Source organism: Lissotriton helveticus, chromosome 2_1 (assembly GCF_964261635.1).
Source record: "Lissotriton helveticus chromosome 2_1, aLisHel1.1, whole genome shotgun sequence".
Lineage (NCBI taxonomy): Eukaryota > Metazoa > Chordata > Amphibia > Caudata > Salamandridae > Lissotriton > Lissotriton helveticus.
This window is the reverse complement of record NC_136059.1, coordinates 578,783,544-578,807,003: the sequence shown is the minus strand read 5'-3', so window position 1 is coordinate 578,807,003 and position 23,460 is coordinate 578,783,544. Positions and strand designations below refer to the sequence as shown.

The following is a 23,460-nucleotide window of genomic DNA, read 5'->3' as shown; positions in this document are numbered from 1 at the left end:
AATAGCATTACAATGTCATGTGTGTGACCCTGAAAGTTGAAGCTCAGGAGCTGGATAAGCAAAATGATCACAACTGTAGGGAGGGCAAGCACTTTTTATTTTGTGAAAGCATACAACTTATTTCCAAATGAAATATGTACTCCTAGCTCCCAGCATGTGGGTGGAACCAAATGCCCTCTCCTGGTGATTCCCACATAACAATCTGGTGCCAGCTGTGGTGTTAAGCTAGGCCATGAAAAGCTTGTGTACGGTACTAGTATGTGTACATGCAAAAACAACATGCTTGCAACTCTATTGCCCTCTTCTCGATAAGAGTGGACTGGGGGCTAGTCCTCCCTCCTAGTAGGTTTACTAATACTCTCCCAAGAAGGAAAGGTACACATGAATGTTATGATATGTTATGTTTTATTTTCTTGAATAGTGCACCTTTTATTCAGAGCAGTCTTTTGGAGCTTTGAGATAAAAGATAAAGGCTCTGTGTGCATAAACTATTCTGGTTAAGCAGTATAAGCAAGGCTTTAAGTTTTTGTTTAAAATGTCTCAGATTTTTAATTTCCTTTAAAGTTGGAGCAGAGTTGCACAATTTAGCTTCAGATGCAAAACAAGCATTGGCAAAGCCAACAGGCCACATCTATGAAGGGGCATTGGCAATGTGTTTTAGCCAAGTTGTACACCAGCGTGGCTGCTGTACAGCATGGTTAAAAGTTAGTATAGTAGAGGAGAGTGAAGTACCACAGAGTGGAGTGGTGAAGAGAGGAGTGGCATGAAGTAGACTGTCATAAAATGGCATAGAGTGCAGTGTAATAGAGTAGAGTGTCGTAAAATGGAGTATGTGTAATGTGGTAGCTCACTGCTATTACAGACAACACATTTTTAATAGAAATGACCATCACATTTGCACATACACCTATACTGATAAAACTATGCATGAACAAATGATGTTTGTGAATGATATCACCTGGTGTATCGATGTATTTTGATAATTTCAAAATATTCACCACAATTCAGAATTATAAAAACGTGTGCTTCATTTGTGCTTTCCTAATTCTGATATATTCTGAAATATTTGTACAGTTAATTTACACACGTTTAAAATGTGTTGTTTCTGCTGGGAAAAAAAACGTTCTATTCCCACCCCCTGTATCTAACAAGAATGTCACATACATCCTCAAATTATGAAGTCAGCAAAAGAAAAGTAAACACCAAGCTCCCTCAAAAGACAAAGCCTGTCATCTGATCTCAGTCTTTGAATGCTCAGTAAAAGTGCCAAGATAAGAAGAAACTTTAACCTGTTCCATGCTCATGACAAGGTCAGCTCGTCATGTAATGTAATGTAATGTAATGTAATGTAAAACACATTTCTATAGCGCTCCTATCACTCCAAGGAGTATCTTGGCGCTTAACCACCCCAGATGGACGGGTGGGGGGCAAGATGATGAGTAACCCATTGCATCACACTATTAGATCAAGGCTCTGCAGGCGACATCAGTTAAGAAAAGACCCAAGTTTTTAATGCTTTCCTGAAGTGGATCTCTTGGGAGCTGGAGCTGTGCTCATGACAAGGTGAGCTCGTCATGAACAATGGGTTTTCATAAATATCAGCACCCAGCGGGAATTGCCTTAGCAGTCAAGGTGTTAAGGACCTCTTTCCAGAAAGTGAACACTTGTCGAAAATACAAGGAGCCTAAAATAAATAAAGCCAGCAGATAGGAAGCAAGCAAGTGCAACTTACAAACCACAAAGCCAATCATAAGAAATGGGTGGAATGCATTTTCAGGAAAGATTTCAGAATAACCCTAAGAAGTCTTTTCACAACCAGACAGTTGTGCTGTCCAGTAGACTTCGACCTAAAAAGACACATCTTAACAATTGGCTATTTTATTTTTTTGTGTTTAAAAGACTTAATTTAGAAGCAACAAATACCATAATACAACACAACAACTATGGTAAGTAATCAACAAGTTACATATGGTATTAAGAACATGAGAAAAATATTAAAGTCTTTACAGTTTTACATGGAGGTGAAGAAAAGGATGGGGGAAGGTGAAAAAACATTAGGATAAAAAGGAATTCATCAGTGTCCTAAGTATAATGACCATAAAGGTTTATTCAACTTTATGAGTCATTGCAGGAGGCAAAAAGTAGTAAGTCAAATTAGAAAGAGCATCAATAATTCTCCAAATAATACCAATTGCGAGAGGTAATAACTTAAGGTAAATCTCCAAAGAAACAAATATCCAGAACCAAAAATACAGTTCATCAAGGGGATTCACACAAATTTGGTCTGTTCAAAAGTCAAGGAAATCTAACTATAAATGAGTAGTAGAAAGATATAGAAACTGCTCAGTTTGTATCTTTCAGCATAAATCAAAGAGACAGGCTAATGTGGAGCCTGCACGGTTAAAAAAGCGAGAAAAGTCTGCCACATCTCCCACACAGAGCACATTATACAAGTTACAGACAGTGAATGTGCACTATTGATAAGATCTGGCATCATTTTCACAAGCCAATAATAAAACAAGAAAATGAGATAGAACAAATAAGAACATTTAGAAACACCTACTTTTATGAATAATTATAATAGGACATACCACGGAAATGAGATATATAACGTGACATTTATGCAACAAGTGAAAATAATAGAGTGCAGCTGAATTACAGCAGACCCGGGCAAAGGACCTTCAAAATGTTGCAACAACAGGGATGTTCAGCTTTCTTCTCAAGGAACACACAAGTAAGAAGTTAATTCATATAATTTTAAAAGTCAAATTTTTTCTCTAAGTGGAAAATGAGTGTTAATACAGGCTAACTTTGGCCTAGTAAACAACTGAGGCCTGGTTATGCTAACGTAAACACTTTTAAACAGCATTATTTTCTATTCATCAAAAATGCTCTTACACATGGAATCTTACAGATTGCTGTGGTAGGCAGGGATTTTCTATCAAAGCTATTCAATTGCAAGTAAAAAAGAGTACTCTCCACTTTAACAACCGGCTTTCTTGCTGCTGATACACTAAATTAGGCAGACAACCTATTATACCTATTATTCACATCTGCAATAATAATTGACCTGAATAATTGGAAGGACACGCACAAGGCGTCATACAAATGCTGGTTGAACTGGATTACTCACCTCAGGGGCACATACAATATCGCTCTTTAAAACTATCCCTGGAAACCCTCTACCAGACACATATGGGATAGACTAGATGCATACTTCACTACACATAAACCACCATGATCATTGCACACATACTATCTATAAGATATGACCCTTCCACATATCCTCTTAAACACAAACAGTAGTTAAGGATGAGTAAAATACTATTTGGACTCTCAGGCATACTGATTCCAGAAAACTCTACTACATAGGTCTTTCTTTCCAACACACGGACTTTGATATAATACCTAACATAAACATGGGTAGGCCTCTTATTGATCTGATTCAATTTTTCTTTTCTTCTCCTATTCTTTTACTTAGTTCTTATTAGTGTCTTTATATGTAACATCTCTTAATTTTCTCTACTCTTTATTTCATAGATTATATGAAGATTTTTCATTAGTGTACAGTATCTTTTATCAGCTTGTACTTTGTATTCCACGCTTCTTGTATATTACTGGGGACAATACTCCTTGTTCAACATACTATAGAACCTGTTATATTTCTGTACACCATGTACTGGATGTTGTTCTTTTGTGTTAAAAGGCTATAGGCCTTCTCGGTTCATTGAGAAAAGTTATGCCATATTCCATAAGTTTGATCTGTTTATTATCAAATATTACAGCAAAATTAGCAGGCCTGACTTACTTCTTTTCTGTTATAGTTAATAATCTTTTATAGATTGTTTGCTATTGCACTGGACTAAAGCATACATTTTGCTTCATGGTAATTACAGAATACTGTAGAAGGTAAGGGTTGTGGTGTGGTGACAAACCACAGGGGCAAAAGATGTGCACTACAATAATTCTAATTAGGCTCTTGTAGGAGGGATTTTATATTGTTTTGGCAACTGTAATCGTATAAATATGTGACATTTTACTACAGTGTATATGATGGTTGCCTTGTGAGAAACCTTATGCACAAAACAGTAGGTCTGAGACAAGACAATGATAAAGGCTATAGGCCTCTTTGTTTTTTATGAAAAAGTATGATTAATGCAGTAGGACTGCCATATCGATTGTAAACAGAATAAGTTAAGCCAATAAGCATTTAAGGATGGATTGTTATTACTCTGTATTAAAGCCTACAGACAGGTATTTTTTTATATGGAATCACAAAGATTAATGTAGCAGACATGGGTTTTGGTGTTAATTGCCCTGTGTGATAAACCGTTTGGATAGGAGACTTAAACTTTAACATTCCTTGTTAGACCCTCTTATGAGAGGCATCATTTTGCTTTGTCAACAGTAGTTTTATCTACTTTTGTAACTTTGAAATTGTATGCTGGATGGTTGTCCTGTGTGGAAGTTTAAACTCCTTACAGTATGCCTGGTTTGATTATGATGAGAAGAGAATGATAACAGCTATAGGCCTGATTGGTTCACTAGGAAAAGATATTTCAGATTCCAAAGGTCTGCTTTTTCATTATGAAAACATTTATGACAAATGCAGTAGGCCTGATTTATTACTATGTAACACATAAATTGGGGTGGATTATTTTTGCACCAGGTTAAAGTCTTCAGTCAGGTATTGTGTAACTTGTAATCTCTAAGATTATCTTTGTAGGGAAGGATTTTGGATTTGGTTACCCCCTTTGACAGACCCAAGAGATAGAACACTTGCATTGTAATAATTCTTGCTATGTTTTCTTGGAATGGCCTGAGAGGCTTAGCTGTTTGCAGGTTCTTGTCATAAAAAGATCATGAAATAATACATATATCAATACACATAAAGCACTTACTATCCCTGACGAGGCGTTGAAGTGCTTTTTTGGCAAGTACCACGCTACTCCAGAACCCATATAGGATTAGTGATCGATTAGTATAGTGAAATATGAAACTAATTTGCGTGGTGGATATGTTAGTCAGTTATTTGGATTGGGAAGGATAGTGTAGGGACAGAATAGGGAAAAGGTTTGTATTTACATAGCACTTCCCCATATGAGGTGTTGAAGCGCTTTTTTGGCGGGTAGCACGCTACTCCGAAATCCATATAGGGTTAGTGGTGAATTAGTATAGTGAAAATATAAAAGTAATTTGAATGGTCGATATGTTAGTCAGTTATTTGGAATGAGAAGGATAGTGGAGGGACAGAGGAGGAAACATTTTTTCACTTATATAGCCATTGCTATGTGGTTCTGAAAATTCTGAATTCATATAATCGTTCTGAACTCGACAATTAAAACTTCATCGAAGTTTTACGAATTTGGTATCAAAAGACCGAGAATGACGAGCACAACATGTACATGTATTTTCAGCACATTTGGGTGACGATTTCGCCTCGAAATCGTCATTTGCGTTCTGGACCCTTGGCTTCCATTGATGTGTTGCCCCTTACATAGGCCTTAATCCAGCTGAATTGTATTCCACAAGGACACATACTCCTTAATTGACTTTTCTTTGACCTATACAAGTTAGAACCATTGCCCCAGGCCGAACTCGTTAGGTCAGTTCCCCGCCCAGTGGCCGAACAAGATATCATCAGGGCTCAACAAACCATAAAACCATTCCAGCGCGCACACCTGCCCTATCTCGCTCACATCTTTCTCTGCTCCTTTGCTTCACTTACTTTATGATGGGGAGGTGCCCGTTTTTATTGGGGGTCCAGCGATATCTGATGAAATGTTGGGCCTTGCGAATGATTTGTTATGGGCAGCACGACGTAAAATATGTACATGTCATCATGACTCTGCTTTTCTTTTTGTAACCAAAACCTGTAAATGATATATTGCAAATTCAAAGAATGTTTGCCTGAAGCCGAATATTCTGTATAAAGAGAGAAGCTTGACTTTGTAAGAGGCGGCAGTCTCCTGAGAATATACTTCCTGTGTGTTGTACTTCTAGGACACTTGTTACCTTGGTTGCAGCCAATAAATCGATCTTTGACTTCACCTAGAAGACTCTGAGTTTCTGTAGGTCTGAATCAGGAAGAACTCGAGGTCTCCGGGTGTGTCCCCTGGCACCGCTGGGTTACCGGTTCTTTACCGGTTCTTAGGAGAACCCAGTACCTCAGTTGGCGCCCAACGTTTGGGGTGATTCCAGTGGTACCAGTCAGCCAGAAGATCGTGAGGAGCTTCGTGTGAAAATTCCGGAGGACGGCCAACCACTTCATCGACCCCTGCATGTCGACGTGGTCCGAAGGTCTTTGCTGCGAGGTTCCCCGCTTCCCGACGGCTACAAGGACTGCTGCCCTGGCTATCGCCCTGATTTGGACCCTTGAAGTTTGGTATAGCGAAACACTAAGACGAGTCTTCTGGTGACGTCAACGATATTTCAGTTAAGTATAAGTGGAGCGTCTCCCAGTCTTTAGTTGGTCTTAGTTTTTGGGTATCCTTTGGGACAGTTTTGTTGGTACTTGCAAGCACCAAAACCGAAGGACTCGTGTGTTCACGAGAAATATCGTAATCGATAATCCTTTGAAGTTTGGAACAAGACTAGAGAGCGAAGATGCCTAGTCTTAGACTTGGAAATTTGTTTTGTCTTGGTGGTAATAATAGGGACTCCCGATTGGAGGACTCATATCCGGTTCCTCCAGTTGGAACTCCGACTTACGAGCTATATGTGAAGCATGGGGTAGGCCCCATCACCTACAACGAAGTATGGATTAAATACACCAGAAAAGATGGTGTTCTAAAATGGCCCCAATATGGTAGCTTTGATACCGAAATCTTAGACAACCTTGAAGTAAAACTGTTTAAAAAGAAAGCCCGGCTGGCGATGTTTGACTCTTTCCGCCTATGGCGTAAAGAAGCCAAACAAAAGGAAATCAAATTAGCTAAGAAAAATAAGAGAGAAGGGGGACTTTCAGTAATGCAAGCTGCTATGCAGTTTAAAGACAATGAAGAAGAGCAGATGAATGAGCAGTTGCACAGGCAACGAAAAATGGCAGTAGATAAATGCTATCCAGTTTTTCCGTCTCTTCAGCAAGAGGCAGCAAAAGAGCGAGAAAAAGACCCATTAATGTCACATTTGCTAAATTCACCACCCCCCTATGCGCAGAATGCCACGGCACCCCCGCAACCTTTAGTTGCGCAAACTCCACCTCCTGCTCCTCCACAGCACCCACCGGCTGTTCTTCAGCTGGCTCCTACTCCTTTGGTGCAGCCTCCTCCAGGCCCACCGACCACCTCTGTTTCACCTGTGTTTTCTACGATTTTGCCTACTGTATTTTTCACGTCTCCTAATGCTCCCTCTACAATCTTGCCTAGTGCCCCCTCTATTTCCCCTGATACCTCGTCTGCTATCTTTGCCCCTGCCTTATCTCACCCCGTCTTTCCATCCGTTCTTCCTTCAGTTTCTCCTTCCATTCGGCAGAAAATGGCCAGCACTGTTACTAACCTTCTTTTACCTCTTTTCGGGTCGCCTACTACGACCCCTATCACGGGAAGAAGACAGTTGCGAAGTCAACTGCCTGATTACCAAGAGAGAGATTCACTGAATAGTTTAGCACGGAAATGGGTTATGGACACTGTAAAATATGATGTACAGTCTGTCATGGAAGTCTTCCACCAATGGGAAGCAGCTACACAGAGATATGTTTTCGAACAGATGTGTGTTTTCCTTTGCAAGGATTTAGAAGACAATGATCAGGATTGCCTCCCACAAGAGATGTGTCGTGTGCGGTTTAAGTTTGGACAGGGTATGATTGTAGGTCCAGATGTGGAGAAAGCAGTTGAAATGTTGTTATCATATCGGAGTAAGGGGAGCAGTTCTGAGTCACAATCTGAGCCTAGTACATCTAGTAGGAAAAAGGCGCGACAATACCCTATGAGAGAAGTTCCCCCACAATGGAGAGAGGGCGACACAACTGTCAACCCCCCTATTTTGCCACACTTTCAGCGTGTATGGGTACATGTCCCATGGAAGCGAGCTGAAGTTTTAGCACTCAAGCAAACATTACCCGATCCGCGTAAACATCCTGCAGGGTACTATAAAGAGTTGTCGCAAACTGCTGGGTCATGTATAATGAATTTAGCCGATATAGATATGCTATTTGGGAATGTTGTTCCACAGCCTTTATGGGGTAAAATTCGTCATATAGATCATGACCATGAATTAGGTGACTCATGGGCTAATATCACTGCTGCAGATGCCCGACAAGTTGGTGGTGCCAAACCTGAGCCTTTGATAGCAGAGCTCCCTGGTAAAATAGTAGAGTACATGAAAACGATAATGCCTGCAATACGCGTAAATTGGGATAAGTTGTCTGCATGCAAGCAGAAGAAAGAAGAAACAGTCTCGGATTTCTTCACCAGATTTGAAGAAACATTCGTTGACCACAGCGGTCAAGATATGACCACAGAAGGTGGTCAGAGATTGTTTGTTGATAAATTCGTGCACAATCTGCTTCCAGAATTGCGTAAAAAATTAAAAGATTCGGAAAGTTCTTGGGCAGTCTCATCTTCAGCCCAGATATTGGCTACTGCACAATATTACGAGAATAGAGACAAAGATGAGAAAGATAGAGTAGAAAAGAAAACTAGAGAACTAAAAACGAAGGTTTTGCTACAGCAAGCCTACCCGCCACGTGGTGGTGGTAATCAGAATAATAGCGGCCAGAATAACTATCAGAGTAACTTTCAGCACCCTCAACAGTATCAAAGGAACTCGCAAAGGGTCGAGTATACTCAGCCACGTGTCACTGTAGGCCCCAATCAGTGTTTATATTGCAAAGAAGAAGGTCATTTTAAGAATAATTGTCCAATTCTGTTACAGCGTGCAAATGGTGGTTCGAACACAAGAGGTCGAGGCGTTCAACAAGCCTTTAGAGGTAGAGGACGTGGAAACGTTCCCCAAAACGCACGTCCACTTCCACTACAAAATTCTATGAATAGGTTTGATCAGCAGAACAACACATCTGACAGAACAGCTCAATACTATGTTGATGATTACTATACAGAAAGTGAGAATTGGGAAACTAATGATTGCTAGGACAGCCATAGACAAAGAGAGGGAGTTGTTTCAGTTCCAGTAGATCAGAGTGGACCATACGTTGAGGTGATTACATCAGGTGTGTCAGAACCTTTTCTTTTGGATACTGGTGCAATGAAGAGTTCCATTATGCACTCCAAACTCCCTGGCGCACCTTTGTCTGGCGAAATGAACGTTTCCGTAGGTTTTTCTGGCGCCCCAGTTAGGAATCCAATTTCTGACCCTTTGTCTCTTTCTGTTGGTCCCTGCGAAATCGAAACACCCCTCATTCTGACAACAGGTTGTGGTGAAAATTTGCTAGGATTGGATTTGTTAAAAAGATTGTATGTGACTTTGTACTGTTCTCCTTCAGGAGTACAACTTACTTTATGTAAGAAAGTAGTTTCTCCCATGTATTTGTCGAGAGATGCACTTCCAGCAGAATTGTCACTTCTCCCAGATATTCTTTGGGCCACTGGTCCTAATGATGTAGGTCTTTTAGAGATTCCACCATATGTTGTAACATTGAAAGCCAACGTGAAAAGGCCACGAATTCCCCAATACCGAATATCTAGTGAAGGTGAAAAAGCGTTGCTAGCGATCGTTTATGAATTGATTGAAAAGGATGTGATTGAAGAAACACGAGGCAACGTTTGCAATAGTCCTGTTCTGCCTGTTTTAAAACGAACTGACCCTTCTCAGCCACCTGTGTACAGATTCGTGATTGATCTTAGGGAAGTAAATAAGATAGTTGTGCCACAATTCCCAGTTGTCCCCGACATTACCACATTATTGACTATGATTCCAGCTTCTGCTTCGTGGTTCTCGGTGATTGACCTAAAGAATGCTTTCTTCAGCATCCCAATTGCTGAGGAGAGCAGGGATATTTTTTCCTTCAGTTTAGGAGGTCGTAGCTTCCGCTTTAAACGCGCTCCTCAGGGCTACTGTGAAAGTCCATCCATATACAGTCAAGCTCTGAAAACCCAGCTTGATACGATTGTTTTGCCTAAAGGTGCTACTCTTGTACAGTATGTGGACGATTTGCTCATTGCTGCAGACACTGAGAAAATTTGTAAAAAGGCCACGCTGGTATTATTGCGTCATCTGTGTGCTTTACATCACAAGGTGTCACTTTCCAAACTACAATATTGCCGACAAGAAGTGACCTACTTAGGTCACCTCTTATCGAAGGAGGGAAGGAAACTGACCCCAGAGAGAATTCAGGCAATAGCGAAGTTGAATGTGCCAAGAACACAGAGAGAAGTGCGTGCTTTCTTGGGCATTACATCATACTGTAGACAGTGGATTCCGAATTTTTCGTTATTGGCCAAACCCCTGGTGGCATTAACGTGTAAAAATACACCCAATCCCATTCCTTGGTCTGAAGAGTGTCAGAAAAGTTTTCTCGAATTACGCACAGCATTATGTTCGGCTCCGGTGTTGGGTACCCCCGACTACAGTAAGCCTTTCACATTGTATGTCCACGAGAAGGAGGGCTGTGCATTGTCTGTGTTGACTCAGTTATTTGGAGGGAGACAGCGGCCATGCGCCTATTTTTCGTCGACTTTGGATAAAGCATTGCCAAGTTGTTTAAGGGCCACAGTAGCAGCAGCTGTTTCTATTCGACAGTCTGCTGGTCTAGTAATGAATAATACACTAATCGTGATGGTCCCGCATGCAGTGGACACATTGTTAAATAGGACCAAGACACAGCACTTAACTAGTGCTCGACTGTCCAGTTACGAATTGACACTGCTAGCGAGCCATGTGCACATAAAAAGGTGCAGTACCTTAAATCTAGCCACATTGTTACCAATTGCAGAGGAATCAGATGCTTTAGAGCAGCACGATTGTTTTCTCACAACAGAGGAAGAAACAAAAGGGAGAATAGATTTACTTGACACTCCTCTTGCTGAATGTGATGGTACATTATGGGTGGATGGTTCATGCTTCAAGCTCCCAAATGGCAACGTGACTGCAGCATATGCTGTCACGACTTTGCACACAGTTGTTGAAACTGCACGAATACCACATGGTTCAGCTCAAGCTGCAGAATTAATTGCGCTCACGAGAGCATGTGTGTTGTCTAAAGGAATGAAAGTGACTGTCTATACCGACAGCCAGTATGCATTTGGAGTGGCTCATAGTTTTGGACGATTGTGGAGAGAACGTGGATTCCTGACTTCGCATGGAGCTAAGATTCAGCATGGTCAGTTGGTGAATGAGCTTCTTGAATCACTGACCTTACCCCTGCAAATGGCGATTGTGAAATGTAGTGCTCACAAGAAGGTGACCGATGATGTTGGTCGTGGAAATGCATTTGCTGATGAAATCGCGAAGGAAACGGCAAAGAATGTGATGAGCCGAATGTATGTTGTAGGTCCTGCAAGATGGGCTGGTGATGTTGGATTGTGCGAAGACACGATGGAAAGTGTGAAATCCATCCAAGCTGAGGCTACAGAGAAAGAGTTGAGCGTGTGGAAAGAAAGTACGGGTAGGATGGATGCAAATGGTTGTTGGGTTGAATTGTCTGAGCATCAGAGATGGTTGTTACCCGATGCATACGTGCTTGCAGTGGTTACAATGGCTCATGGAATGGCTCATATCAGCGTGAAAGGGATTTGCGAGTTGTTGGCTCCAGTATGGAAGAATTCAGGGATTCCCAAGTGTGCAGAGAATGTTGTCAAGAATTGCATGGTATGTTTGAAACACAATCCTGGTAGGGGAACCCCAACTCCAGCTGGTCACTTTGCACCTCCTACGTACCCGTTCGAGGTTTTGCAGCTAGATTTCATCCACATGGAAAGGTGCAACAATTTAAAATACGTGCTAGTTGTTGTTTGTGCCTTCTCAAAATGGGTAGAAGCATATGCCCTAAAAGACAATACTGCCTTGTCCACAGCGAAAGCCCTTGTGAAAGAGTACTTCCCTAGATTTGGAATGCCTAGAATGGTCTGGTCTGATAATGGAAGTGAATTTGTGGGTCGTGTGATGAAAAGAGTGTGTGAAGGGCTAGGCATTAGGCAGAAGTTCCACGCTGCAAATCACCCCCAATCAGCTGGATTAGTAGAATGTTACAATGGCACTTTAAAACTTAAATTGGCCAAAATCCAAGCGAGCACAGGTCTTAAATGGCCTGACGCTCTACCCTTAGCACTCCTATCCACCAGAATGACTGTGCATTCGCGAGTGAAACTCAGCCCTTATGAAATTGTCTTTGGCCGGCCAGCCAATATATGGGGAGTGCCTAGACCCAGAAAATTCAGTGAGCTGGAACACCCTGTTTTGCTCGATAATTTTTTATGAATTGACGGCTAAATTGCGTGTTTTGCATCAACAGGTTCACAACACCCTGCCTCCGGTCTCTGAGACTCCCGGTCATTCCATTGACCCCGGTTCCTGGGTTCTCGTTAAAAACTTTCAAAGAACAAAGAACGACCAGCCCAGGTGGACCGGGCCTCACCTCGTCCTTCTTTCCACAAGATCTGCAGTTCGGGTGGAGGGGAAGGCCAACTGGGTCCACGGGATCCATTGTAAGAAAGTAACATTTCCTCCGCCCCATGACCAATGGGTCCAGAAGGGTGTCACTGATCCAGAACCTAACATATTGTCACATACCGCCCCTTTTAAAGATTTGCACGTAAAAAGAACTGACTCTGAACCAGAAAATGAGAACATTTCGCACAAGGCTGTGCCACCGTCCAAGCTATTGAACTCTGCATAAACTGACCTGTTGTTTCCGGACCAGACAATACCTGGGAAGCAACGGTACAACCTGAGACCGAGAAAAACGGACTAATAAAAGTGATTCCCTTTTTGCAATTTGAGACAAAAGATCCATAGACTAATAAATCGATATTTTCCTTTTCCCCAAGTACTATTTTTGAAAGTGCAGCTCTCCCATCCAGGAAACTTGCTCATTTTTGTTTTTCGAACCGCCATCCGGGTTCCGCTGCTAGGGCCGCGGTTGCCCAAAAAGTCTTTTGGGTGCAGCTAACGACGTTAGGTCGGTAGTTCTGGTTGGTCTAAGGGAGTTGCCCTGGATTGACGGAAGCATCCTTTAGCAGAATCAACCTACCACCGCGGGCAGCACTCTAGAGAGGATGGAGTTTCCCGATGTGGAGAGACCTGCCAAACGAGCGAATGTTAAGAACCAAATGTGCACCATAATGACAAAGAAAAGTTTTATAATATTGTGCATTTTTGTGTTATTAAGTATGATGACATTTTTAATAAGTTACGCTTTAGTCTCTTTTCGTGTAACGTTTGCACCCACTGCATCACCTCCCCCTACTGTTCCCTCTCATTCTTTTCACCCCCTTCCCGACCATGAGCCCAATAGACGGTTAGAGTTCATTATTAACTCCTTTGTTCAGCTTTTACACCAACACCAACTGGTAATGAACACAACTAACTGTTGGGTTTGTGGCCTCATGCCTCACACGACGGATAAAGGTATTCCCTATTTGGTCCTGCCATTTAGTCACAATGGTTCTGTATGGGCATACAGGACCATGTTCATATATGCGCGAGAAGTCCAACCCCTACGTTCTGTAAAAGACAACCTCAAGACTAGCGCCCTAGTAAAAGGTATAGTCGACATGATCAAGGAAGTAATTTCTTATGAAGATACTTCGGATGATGAGATACTGGCATATGTAGGTTGGAACGTGACCGGATATGGAGCTACCTTAAGTGAGAAACAGCAAGCAAAAAGGTCTTCCCCGATCTGGATTGTACCCCATCAGGGTAGCCTGTGTCTGCAAGGTATTGGCAAGAATCCCGGAGCACAGTTAGGGAAAAGTGTCTGTACAAAAACGTATGTTTTTGGGTCTCAGACTTCCCCTGCATTTTTAGCAGCTAAGGCATACCTATTTCATCTGCCATGAGAGACTATACATGGTTGCCCCCTGACTTCTCGGGCTCATGTTTTGTTTCATTCCTGTTGCCTCCCACTTACACAGCAGCGGCAGACTACCACCGGACAAGGATAGTTAGAGGTGTTTTGAGTAAAGAAGACACTGCAGGTCAAGAATTTGGGGACTTTGCAAAGGGTTTTCTGCCGTTCTGGGGATCTATGGCTAACAGTAGGAACATAAGGCAATTGACAAGGGTAGTTGAGTCCACCGTGACCGAAACTGCTGGTGCCCTTAGTAACCTGACTGCTGAGCTCCAGTCGGATCGACTTATGATCCTTCAGAACCGGGTCGCTTTAGATGTTGTACTCGCAGACCGAGGTGGGGTATGCAGATTGATCCAATCTAGCAGCTGCATTTTCATCCCAGATAACGCTCCAACGGTGTACCAGGCCATCTCCAAACTACATAAGATGGGGGGGATGGAAAATTCTAATGGTCATTGGGATGGTCTTAGCCATTCTTTTCCTGTTCTGTCTGTGCATACAGTGCGCTCCTGCAATATGTGGCCTCTGTGCTACATCATGTGTAAGGAAGCCTGTGTCAAGAGATGAACTAAGTACTAGAATGATGTTACAGCAACATCTCAATGACTTCAGGAATATAGATTTGGACTCAGACTAACATGAGGATGGATTCATTGCCTATGTAGGGGCAAAAGGAGGGTTTGTGGTTCTGAAAATTCTGAATTCATATAATCGTTCTGAACTCGACAATTAAAACTTCATCGAAGTTTTACGAATTTGGTATCAAAAGACCGAGAATGACGAGCACAACATGTACATGTATTTTCAGCACATTTGAGTGACGATTTCGCCTCGAAATCGTCATTTGCGCTCTGGACCCTTGGCTTCCATTGATGTGTTGCCCCTTACATAGGCCTTAATCCAGCTGAATTGTATTCCACAAGGACACATACTCCTTAATTGACTTTTCTTTGACCTATACAAGTTAGAACCATTGCCCCAGGCCGAACTCGTTAGGTCAGTTCCCCGCACAGTGGCCGAACAAGATATCATCAGGGCTCAACAAGCCATAAAACCATTCCAGCGCGCACACCTGCCCTATCTCGCTCACATCTTTCTCTGCTCCTTTGCTTCACTTACTTTATGATGGGGAGGTGCCCGTTTTTATTGGGGGTCCAGCGATATCTGATGAAATGTTGGGCCTTGCGAATGATTTGTTATGGGCAGCACGACGTAAAATATGTACATGTCATCATGACTCTGCTTTTCTTTTTGTAACCAAAACCTGTAAATGATATATTGCAAATTCAAAGAATGTTTGCCTGAAGCCGAATATTCTGTATAAAGAGAGAAGCTTGACTTTGTAAGAGACGGCATTCTCCTGAGAATATACTTCCTGTGTGTTGTACTTCTAGGACACTTGTTACCTTGGTTGCAGCCAATAAATCGATCTTTGACTTCACCTAGAAGACTCTGAGTTTCTGTATGTCTGAATCAGGAAGAACTCGAGGTCTCCGGGTGTGTCCCCTGGCACCGATGGGTTACCGATTCTTTACCGGTTCTTAGGAGAACCCAGTACCTCAGCTACCCCTGATGAGGTGTTGAATCCCTTTTTTGGTGAGTAGCACGCTAATGATAATTAATGAACGGTGATGATTCAATCTATTCCAGTTATTTTCCTGTGAATGATGGCATTTTCTGATCACATGTACCCACCTTGAAAATACGTGATTTGAATGTCAGGGCTGTTTGGCTAACCTTTGTTTTTTAGTTACCTCCTTTTATAGTTCCCCTTTCATTTTTTTACCTGTCCACTTTTCAGTTTAATTTTTGCTAAGAGGATACTACAGCTCCTCAAGCAGTAATAACGAGCTGCTTGCTTCCCTCTCTTTTCACCTGCAGTGTGCTGCATTGCACATGGCCATTCCCTTTAAACCAAAATGACTACTTTTGAAAGCTCTTGTCCACAATGTATCATTGCTTTACAATTCGAAGATGGCCAACACATTGGCTTTAAACGTGGAAGCCACGCTCGAACTTCAAAACAACAAATGATTGTGCAATACCACTGCAAGACAGACCTTCGCTGCTATTTTCCTTTTCTTTTTTGTAAATATATTCCTGCTGTGTTTAGACAGCAACAAGTTTATTTTTATTTACTTGTATTCTTCTATTTTTTCTTGCATATATTGTTGAGTTTGTGCATGTTTTATTGTGGTTGTGTCAAAGGGTGAATGCATGAATGAGTCAGTGCATGAATGAATGGATGCATGAGCACAAAGATGAGTGACAAAGTCGATGCATAATGACTTATTGTGTGCCTAGCTCATGAATGACACTAAGGTTCTTCATTCCTTAGCCAGACTTATTGACATTGCTGGTGCTTGTTTTCATAGGTAAGGAGTATGCAGTAAAGCGTTTTCAGTCTGTCTCATGTTATCTGTTTATATTTCTTAAAATGCTGAATTAATAACGTTTGTCCTCTCCTTTTTGTGTTTTTGCCACACCCCATGGGTCTTTTAGGTTCTCCTTGCCGCTCCAAAACCACAGCTGGTGGTGCGTGGGGATGGTAAGGACCATTGCTTAATTAGAAAAGAAAAGCACGCCGGTGCACAAAGCTCTGCTCGGAAGCCGGTGGCTGGTGTAGTGAAATGTCAGCATGCCGAATGTCTAGGCTGGTAGTCTTAATCCATTACCAGACACTCTGTGCCCCTTTTACCTGCTCTTGCAGGTTTCCTGCTTTTTGCTTGTAACCGTTTTGCCATCTTTATTCTTCCTCTGTCTTTCCAATGTGTGTGTTTTTCCCTCTTTTGCACTCGGTAAATATCTGAAATGGAAAAATAAGTGCTGGAGCTCCCTACTGATAACTGTACACAATGGCCACCTACCTCCCCAGGATGGCACCATGCAATGTAGGCCGTCCCTAGGGTGCCTGGGGCTTGGCCTAATGTCAACCAAGGAATGCTTTTGACTGAAAGCGCATGCATTGGGACAGCCACCTACGCATTAGTAATTAAAAGGGGAGCTTTACGGCCCTTCTGTAATAGTAAAGGGCAAGCTTTGCACTGGACGAGTGCCATATACGCGCGGGGCACTCATCAAAGCCTGGCAGGGCGAGGCATGTTGTTGTTCTGAGCTCCAGACCACAAAGCAGAAGATTATAATGCAGGGAATTGCTTACCCGAGTCTAACATGACTTTAACAACAAAGAATTCAAGTCCATACAGTTACATTCTAAAGGCTTTGTGCGTTGTGCACGGTAAACAACATTTACAACGCAACTTTTACAACGCACTACCATTACAACGCATTTTTTACAACGCAAAAACTTTTACAACGCATACCATTACAACGCATGTTTTTACAACGCAAGTACTTTTACAACGCATGCCATTACAACGTAAGTATTGGTAAGTATATAATTATATTTAATATTTTATATGTTTGGTTTTTTTTTACGTTTTCAGCTTTTGGGTAAAGGGGTATTTTTAGGGTTTAGGGTCAGTTTTCAGTTTTTGGGTAAAGGGGTATTTTTAGGGTTTAGGGTCAGTTTTCAGTTTTTGGGTAAAGGGGTATTTTTAGGGTTTAGGGTCAGTTTTCAGTTTTTGGGTAAAGGGGTATTTTTAGGGTTCAGGGTCAGTTTTCAGTTTTTGGGTAAAGGGGTATTTTTAGGGTTCAGGGTCAGTTTTCAGTTTTTGGGTAAAGGGGTATTTTTAGGGTTCAGGGTCAGTTTTCAGTTTTTGGGTAAAGGGGTATTTTTAGGGTTCAGGGTCAGTTTTCAGTTTTTGGGTAAAGGGGTATTTTTAGGGTTCAGGGTCAGTTTTCAATTTTTGGGTAAAGGGGTATTTTTAGGGTTCAGGGTCAGTTTTCAGTTTTTGGGTACAGGGGTATTTTTAGGGTTCAGGGACAGTTTTGGGTTTATGAGATACAGGGGTTTTTTTGGGTTCAGGGACAGTTTTGGGTTTTTGGGGTACAGGGGTATTTTTAGGTTTCTGGATTAATTTGGGTTTTGGGGGTACAGGGGTACAGGGTAAAAAAATTAAATTAAATACATTAAATTAAATTAAATTATATTAATTACAATTAATTAAAAAAAAATATATTATATACTTACCAATACTTACGTTGTAATGGCATGCGTTGTAAAAGTACTTGCGTTGTAAAAACATGCGTTGTAATGGTATGCGTTGTAAAAGTTTTTGCGTTGTAAAAAATGCGTTGTAACGGTATGCGTTGTAAAAGTATGCGTTGTAACATCATAGATCCGTTGTGCACTATTTCACCTGACAACAAACATTCTGTCGGAAATGGCAAATATTTATTGTTGATCCTCAAAAGTGAGTGCCTTGGGACCAACAACCCACCAAATCTAACAACTAAATCAGGTGTTGTTGATGCTTTGAGTGGAACTTATGCGACCTATTTTTTGTGTGAATATTGATGGAGCACTGGGCGAAGGAAGCACAAAGCCCGCCTCTCAGTAGCACCCGCGCATTGTACTCTCCGGCTCTCAGCTCAAGTATCATAGGATTCTTTTTGTTGAAAGCACTTAATAAAAAATGGAATTTTCTTTTAATATTCCAAGCTTCCCAGGCAATGCTGGAACATATTATCAGTACGTATACTATGAGAAAAATAGTATTAGCTTTGCTTTGAATTACCATATATATTACACATTTTCTGTAGCATCAACTGGTCTAGCAGAATTTATCACAGCTCGTTCGCACTCCATATCAGGTTAGCAGGATATATGCAAATCTTTCTTTATTGTGCATACATTTTTTATCTCTCAGTTTCTGAAGAGGGCTCAAGCCTGGGAGAATGTGGCGATGCAGAGGTGTCTACCATTTGTAAGACTGCCAACTTATTATTTCAAAGCTAGTTTCCCAAGGCGTGTTACTACACTTGCGTGTTAATGTCTCTCATTCTGAGAGGTGGACAATTGACCCGGAGCAAGGAGTCTTCCTGGTCTCCTGATGGACACTGGATTTCATATGCAGTGTAATCTCATTAGGTACTTTGAACCAAACAAATTTCATGCTGTTTAATCGAATGCACGTGTATTAGATTGTAGTATAAATTCTATTTTAAGGCACATAAACTAATTTATTATCAAAAATAAAAATATAGCTAATATTTCCTTATGAAACATAAATCAATCAATCAATCAATCAGAACATTTGTAAAGCGCACCACTCACCTGTGAGGGTCTCAAGGCGCTGGAGGGGAAGGAGAGGTGTGCCGCTACTATTCGAAAAGCCAGGTCTTGAGTAGCCTCCTGAAGGTTAGTAGGAGGATGGGGAGGGTGTCCCAGAACTTGGCGGTGAGGTGGGAGAACAATCTGCCGCCGGTGGTCGCTCTTCGGATGCGGGGGACGGTGGCGAGGGTGAGGTCGGCGGAGCGGAGCTGGCAGTTCGGGGTGTAGAAGTTGAGTCGTCTGTTGAGGTATGCCGGTCCGGTGTTTTGGAGTGCCTTGTGTGCGTGGGTGAGGAGCTATAAATAGGTCATACCACTAGAATAACAGAGAAAAACTAAGTGAAACTCAAATGGAGCTGCATATCTAGCGAGGTAAGCAAGAAAAGAGCCAAGAGGTGGGGCTGACAGCTTTAAGTAAGAAAAAATATGAAAGATTGGCTGTATTCATCCCAACACTAGGCGATGTGAAATTTGTTCATATGCAAGAATAAAGTACTATCATTTCAAAATATAGGGTTTCAAGTATCTTGGTTTCACCATTAGTCTTCCGCTGCAAAAATGGATCAGGTAGAAAATGTGTCACGCAAATTCTGAAGCTGCTTTGTGCTGCGAGACGTATTTCTGTATAACTGGTGTGTACCGCGAGACATGTTTTGCTAGAAAAAGTCTCCCTATGACATCTCACGTGATACCTCATGTCACAGAAGAGGTATATTTCAGAGCTAAATACTCATGTAGGACACCACCACCCTGCATTTCGCTTATTGCTCATAGTTTTCAATAATTGTGTGTTACAAAATACGCTCATTATTGTAGGGAACATTTTTACCATTTCACTCACTCTTCAGCCAAGAAATATCGTAAAAGGCTGAGCGAGTTATTTAATTTTTTTTAGTTTATGCTTTAAATTCACTGTAGCAGTTCATGATAAAACAAGGTCAGTGAAGAAACATTTTAGGTCTATTGTAGCCGTTCTTAACCTTTTCACTTCTGCGGACTCCCACTAAATCCTAAATCATTACTGTAATCCAGGAACCCCCACTGAATCATTATAGGAAACCGGGGACCCCGGCCAAGCAATTTTTATGTTTTGAACCTCAAAACAATACACAAATGAACAGAAATATGTATACACCAAACAAAAGCTCAAGTATTGTACAATTTTGTGTAATTTACAATCAAATATTTAAAAAGTTTGCAGATTTCCATTTTTCTATATTATTTGTATATACTTTACTATTTTTTGTTATTCATTTTAATATTTTTTAATTTTTTTAAACAGTCACTGAACCCCTGAGTAGGTATCGCAAAACCCCTGTGACCGTGGACCATGGGTTAAGAACCACTGGTCTATTGCATTACGGCTCTCTTTTTGGCATTATAGGCTACTACTCTGCGTCCTTTTCACAAGTGAAGTCTTTGTTCAGTGCTTCATCATACATGAAATCGTGGCAGTTTGTTACAGCCTAAGGCAAAGGAGTCGTAATCAGCCCGAGCTCTGCCTCTGTTATTAAACCGATAATAGCAGAATTGCACGTTTCTCTTTAGTAAAAGTAAAGTGTCCATTTTTCACCAGCAGAGAGGAACAGTTGCATTATAAATGTCTAAATTTATGATCCAATTTATCCCAATAATGATACCTCTGATCTGCAAAACTAAATTTGCATAAATGTGGAGGAGTTGTTTCTGAGCCAAGAGGTGCAAATTTGTGACTGAAATCTGCTGGAAGTGGGAGGCCTGGACAGCAAGTTTAGGTGCTGTGCTTGGCCCTTTATGCATAACAAGTAGTGGGCATGTAGATTCTGCCCTCAAGAGCCACATCGTCAGCTCCTCGCAAGGGGTAGTAAGATCTATATAAATATAATTTACACTAGCATGGTGACATGACTTGCCGATGCCAGCAGTCTCTGATTCCAATGTCATACATGGAAACAGTATGTCTCCCACTAAGGTGTGTGTAGGCTACTGCAATATCGGCCCCCAGTAATAAAAGCAGCAAGCCAGCATAATCCACTCACTATCGTTTCCATCTGCCTGGGGCCAACCAGTGCTTCACACTTGCATCCCTCTGCCCCTCAAACTCAGGCTTGCTCACTATGCACCGTGCAGGGGCTGGTTCGACAAAATTGCCAGGGCACCTATGAGTTCCTCGTCCAGTTCCTAGTCCAGCCTTGGTTCAGAGCCTCTATCTGAGAATGAGGATGACGCTGGAATCTAAGCCTGCCAGGCCACATCATTCAGAGCATCTCTTTATGAGTAAGACCGCCTTGGAATCTACGCCTGTCAGGAGGCATCGCAGACTCCCATGTGCAAAATGTGCACAGAAAAAAGAATGGGTGAACAAGCACACATTATCTCATTTTGAGCATGGACCAGCCTTCCTTATGAACATGTACCAGTCCTCCTTGTGAATTCATGCTCACACAGAAAAACACATTTTTTCAAGAGTTGCAGCCACATTTTTGGCCTTGCCCTCCAAATAAAGTAGTGTAGTGGGTGCACCCCTGTTGCTCTGTTACGCTTTGGCTCCCATCAACCATGCAATAACAAGGGTCCTGCTGCCCTCAGCCAGATCCCATCCCTATGCCAACTATAGTGGCAATACTGACATGCATGGACTAAAAAAGATATCCAAAAACACATTATGTCCAATACATATCAATGCATATTTTTATATTTCACTCTTAAGATACATTTATTCTACCTCTCTTGAGGCTGTCAGAAATGCGCCCGTCTCAAAGTCTGGTTTGAGCCCTTAGAGGATAGGGACGCACTCTTGAGTTTCAAATTTATTACAACTGAGGAATTCAAACCGATCATGGCATCTGTAAAATCGGGCCCACCGCTGACCCCGCCTCCCACACTATCCTTGAGCTTGGTGGAACTTGCATAGCTCCAGTGCTATTTAATCTCTTCAATAACTCCTTTCGAAATGGACAGGTTCCCCAATCCCATAACATGCCATAAATAGTGCCTCTGTTAAAGAAGCCTCTGCTTGACGCCAATAAGCCAGAGAACTTTAGACCCATCACGCTGCTCCCCATTGTTTCGAAGGTAGCAGAAAAATACATAAACCAACATCTTTCCTTTTTCATCAAAGCAAGAGATCTCTTGCATAAGACTCAATTGAGCTTTCGCCCCAATACAGCACAGAGTTGGTGCTTTTGTTTGCCTCCGAATCCATCCATCAAGCTGGGGACAGAGGAGGCACCACTGCATTGCTACTGTTGGACCTCAGCGCAGCATTTGACACAGTGTCCCATAGTCTGCTTCTTGAATGACTGTGCAACAACGTAATTGGCGGCAGGCCTTTCCGTGGTTGGCCTCCTTTCTACAGAAACGCACCTTTCAAGTGGCACATAAACTTTTTCTTTGAAGGTGTCAAGCATTATAGCTTTAACATTGTGTCATACACCGATGATATGCAGTTAAAAGTGACTGTTTCCCAAAATTCATCCAATACTGTGGCGCAGCTTTGCTCAAGCCTGACAGAGCTGGCTGAATGAATGAGTCCCAGTTGTATCAAGCTAAATGCTGGGAAGACTGAGGTCCTCATCCTTGACAGCAGCCTTCAATCTGGACGACTGACTGGAGGCCTGACACCCTGAGCTTTTTACCTTTACCTAAGCTAAGAGTAAAATTTTGGGTATCTGGTTTGACTCAAAGGCATCATTTGACAATCAAATCATGAGCCTTGTGGGACAATGCTTCCGGATTTTAAAATCCTTGAAAAAATCCTTGCTTTCTTGCCAGTGGCAGCTAGGAAGACAGTAGTCCAGTCTCTGATTATGTCCAGACTGGACTACTACAATGTACTATAGCAGGGGGTCTCAGTCACAGCTAATGAGACTCCAGCATGTGCAGAACATGGTAGTTCTGCTTCTATTAAATCTGCCTAGACGGTTCACCTTAGCTCAGGCTCTGGCAAAGTTGCTTTGGCTTCCTTTGAGGGAACGGGTTTCCTTTAAAGCCATGGGCAATTGCCACAAAATTCTCACCAGCAAAGGCCCTAGTTATTGGCATCCTTTGGTCGCAACCTACTCCCCAAATAGAATCTTGAGATCAGCTAGAGCTTTCCTAGCATGTATTCCCAGCATCAAAAGAGCTCGTATCGAAGGATGGTCTTTCAACTTTCTGGCAGCCAAGCTGTGGAACTCCCTGCCTCTATTGCTTAGATAGTTAAATCAGAGTTATACTTTCACTAAACTAAAAACTTGTCTCTTTGGAGCTACATAATTTCAGCTATTTTTGGAACTTTATGCTCTGTACAGAGGGAAGCAGTAGCGGCCCGTAATGGGGGTGCTGCCAGGCAC

General features: G+C 41.9%; 1 protein-coding gene across 2 annotated transcripts in view; it reads right to left on the bottom strand.

Annotated features, from left to right (window-relative positions):
* Positions 1–23,460, bottom strand: part of LOC144819435 (uncharacterized) — a 360,173-nt gene that overhangs the window by 47,165 nt on the left and 289,548 nt on the right. Inside the window, exon 8 of one of the 2 annotated variants that reach the window (XM_078677326.1) lies at positions 19,152–19,463. The exons of the other annotated variant lie outside the window; for it this stretch is intronic. The gene's annotated coding sequence lies outside the window, so the exon portion shown is untranslated. The remainder of the gene's footprint in view (positions 1–19,151; positions 19,464–23,460) is intronic. 2 annotated transcript variants of the gene reach the window in all.